Source organism: Olea europaea, chromosome 23 (genome assembly GCF_002742605.1).
Source record: "Olea europaea var. sylvestris chromosome 23, O_europaea_v1, whole genome shotgun sequence".
NCBI lineage: Eukaryota > Viridiplantae > Streptophyta > Magnoliopsida > Lamiales > Oleaceae > Olea > Olea europaea.
Window position 1 is genome coordinate 6,646,036 of NC_036259.1, and position 4,447 is coordinate 6,650,482.

Here is a 4,447-nt window from a genome sequence, read left to right on the forward strand (position 1 = left end):
TAAAAGCATATGAGTTTGTTATTAAATTGATTAGCGACTTCAAAATTTTCATCTTTACGATTTTAAGCCATCACTATAATATAAAAGAGCCTAATTTGGGGCACTATTCATATTGGACACGTGTTGTAATTTTCCATTGTCAACATATTTCATTTTTTTTTCCTTCTATTCCCATTTTACCCTTATTCATACTTCACTATTTCATTTGGAGAGAGAGAGAGAGAGTAATAATGCCTTTTTACTCGTATCCACAATCTTCTCATTGTTGACTTGTCTCTTTTTATGCCCTCAATTTCCTATAAAAGCATATGAGTTTGTTTATTAAATTAATTAAGTTGATTAGCAACTTCAAATTTTTTATCTTTACGATTTTAAGCCATTCTCCTACAAAAATATCTTTTATAGATAGTTTACACTTAAAAAATCGGTACCTACAATCTTCTTATTGTGTAAAACAGTTGGTACCTACAATCTTCTCATTGTTGACTTGCCTCTTTTTATGTCCTTAATTTTTTATAAAAGCGTATGAGTTTGTTTATTAAATTAATTAATTTCATTACAGACTTTGAATTTTTTATCGTTACGATTTTAAGCCATTCTCTAACAAAAATATTTTTAATAGATAGTTTACACTTAAAAAAGTTTGTAAAATGAAGTTGAGAAATAAATTTTGGAGTTCATTGACTCAAAAAATTATGACTCAATTTTTTTCTTTCAATATCTTATGCATACAAAATTTGCATCATATTAATAAGTTTGCTTATGTGCATTAATATCAATGGATGTACATACATTGTACACATTCAAGGTAATAAAATCTATTACTAAATTATAAGTATTTTATAGCAAACACTAAAAATTTTACCTTCTAAACATTTTAATTTTTATGAAAAATAAATAATAGCATGTATAATCTTGACCAATGGAGGAACAATATCACCTTTTTTTTTCCCATTTTTCTACCCTTTCTTGGAAGTCAAAGTAGATATTATATTATACGTTTGGCAAATGCTAATAATGAAAAAAAGTACAATAATATATTTTATTTTCTTTTTTATTCAATATTATTTGACAAATATATAGATTACTTAAAATTCATGTTTTTTCAACTTTATTTTTAACCACATGTCTATTAATAAAATAATTTTGCACATGGATTAATAATTTTTTCTTACTTTTTAACCACGCAATTGTTTTATATGGAGTTCCATTTAAAATAGGTTGACTTTATTGAGAGAAGTAATACAAACTCTTATAAGTTAGTCTATATTTTCATCTTTACTTGATATGTGATTTATTCCTTAACATACCCCGCAAGATGGTCTCTTTTCAACAAATCAATCTTGAAATTTGCGTGCTCGTTTTTTGGTCTTAATAGAATTGAATTGCTTGTTGAAATTTAATAAGATCTAATTTCATGTTAAGACTTGAGATTTCATATTAAAATATCAACATTATTAAGAGTGATACAAACTCTTATAAATTGGTCTATATTTTCATTTTCACTTAATGTGAGATTTATCCTTTAACAGTGACAAACTCTTTTGAACTTTCATAATTGTAATAAGATTCTTATGATTAATTCTGTGAAAATTTATTCAGATTTATAAAAAAATTAGAATTTATAATATTTTAAAATTAATTAAAATCTCAGTTGAGACACTTCCATAGTTCCATTAACTTTTGACTTGTTTTTTTTTAATCCAAAAATTATCTCCATAATCAAAACTATTTCTCGTTCAACATGACCCAAGTCTAATATTAACTAAGCATATTACAAATTTTAGACTAAAGCCATGGATTAATCACAAATGATTAATAATAAATATTCGAAAGCCAAATTATCAGGTACTATTTTGCAAGCATTAGCCATTTTTATTTTCAATGAAAATTACATCCTAAAAACTTTAACGCTTTACTTAGATGGAATAGTACACAAATTGCTTCTATTTCTGAGGTACACCCGAGGAAGAATATAAAATATTTTGTTATAAATATACATGGAAGTTTATATCTATGTGTTAGAATACACAATCGTGTTTCTCCTATAATCTGTCTTTGTTGTATAAATTTCAGAACTCCAAACAAATGGTGCAAAATGATGTCCTGAGTGCTTTAGCTTCCGTTATCGATTCATATCAATTACACCATTCTATAATTGCTTGGTGTTATTTTTATTTTGCCTTACTTATCTGTTAAATAGTATTTATATAAGCACTACTAAAAATACTATGATGCGATTATGCCATACTTGAAATCTTTCTTTATTAATGCTATTGACAAGTTTAAAGGCATGCGTCATGTCAAAGTCATGGAATGCATTAGGACAAATGGAAAGGACAACTTCAAAGAGGATGTCAAGTAGGTAAATAAAAACAAACTTAGTATTCATTGTGTTTCTTATTGAATTTAATACATTATTTTTATTACGTAGTAATCAATTATTTTTTCGTTGATTGATTTTGGCTCTAACCTCAATCCTGTATTCTTTGTAACGATACATGTTCTTCCTTTCTTTCTTTTTAAACAACTTATGAATATCTTTTACGGTTACAAATGAATTTCTTGAAAATTTACACACTTATTTTTTACATTAATCAACTAACATGCAATTCACATTCGTCCACCAGTAGACACAAAAAGGGTGGTGCAAGCCTCCCAGGGCATAGTCTAGTGGTGCAAAGGATAAGAGTGAGGTTATTTCATGCCTTGCTGCAGTCGCAGTGTGAGGGTTCGATTCCTGAGAAATGGAATTGGACTCCTTGTAGGCGCAGTGTACAAGCAGCCACTGTTTCTTGACTTGCTGTGACACATCCTACGATTTACCTCCCTCACAAAGTTCTAGAGTTAGGCTGGTGGAGACTCTCAAGGTTGGGGTTCAACCTTTAAAAAGGGTGGTGCAATTTCTCAAACGTCAAATCATTGCACAGTGAGTTGTGTGATTAATTTATTATTTGACTTTTTGTAGGACAACTATTGTGGAACAAAAAATTATCAACAAGAATAAGGCTACACGTACAGGTGCAGCCCTTACAGGGACCTCACATGTCCCTCACTATGCAGACGCGGGACCTGCCATGTATTTGAAAAAAAATTGTTGGGCCCAATCCCATGAATCTTGGCTGGCAGGGGCCTGTGAAACTTGTAGCTCGGTTCTTATCAACAATGGTGTGTGCGCATGTGCAGAGCGACTCAAGAATTTGTCCGACTGTGTAGTGCCTTTCATTATTGTTGGACGTCTTTCACTTTCATTGGTGTGTGCGCATGTGCAGAGCGACTCAAGTATTTGTTCGACTATTTAGTGCCTTTCATTATTGTTGGAATTCTTTCACTTTCATTACGTCAACATAAGTTGCTGTTTGAAAAAAACATATGCTCAGAAATTTGTAATCCATAAAAAAGAAGTATCGCAGTGAAGCCAAAAATAAATAAATAAATAAATAAAAATAAAAATAAAAATCGAAAAAATAGAGATGAGATAAAGATAAAAAATTTGTTACATAAAAGTGAACTTCTACAGACGAGTTTAAAGTCTTATTTTCTCATTTATGCCACGTGTTTGGCTAGACTTAAAATGAACATAAAGTCATATGAAGTAAAATTTTATTTTTATTGTGTTTGTATATATTATTTTTGATCAATAATTGCATTATTTGCTCCCAACTATTGTGAGAGTAGTAAATTACTCTCTATTCTTCAGATATATAAATCATCCACATCAAATCACTATTAAATCATCAAGTGACGCTCATATTTTTTATTTTGTGACTGGAAACTAGATTTGTTACCACAACTTGAGGTGATACTCAGAGATTTCAAGTAAGACATGGTTCTACAAATACCACTTAAATATTTTCTTTCCTTGAAGTCTAATTGTTTCAACATAATTGTTCGAGTGAAACCCTCACCATCCTAGCTTTTCTAATAATCATAATGTGCGCCATCAAAGAAAGGAGGCCGGTTTGTAGAATGCTTTTCAAGATTTTGAAGATTAGGATTAGCCATTACTCAAGATTGTGAAATCTTTAAAAATGAGCATCAACTTCTTATATAATATAGAGCTTTAAGAGACCTATATGTGACCCACAAATTTAAAGAGTAATAACTTCACAATTTGAAGCTTCTCTCTCAATAAATGATATATTCAAAATTAAGGCCCCGTTTGGTAACACTTTTTCACCCCAAAAATCAATTTTTTGACTGTTATTTAATTATTCTAGTCGTCATTTTTGACTTCTTCTCTCACAGGTGAAACCTATTTTTCTTTTTAACAATTAAAAAATCAATTCTCATAATTACTACCGAACATTTCCTAAGTATCAAGAGAGAAGTAGATTAACACTTTAATAAATAGTAATGAATAAAATGCAAATGTTAGATAAGAAAAACCTAGATGAGTATAATGATTTTCAAAAGTCATTTCAAGAATTTTTAATAAATAATTTGA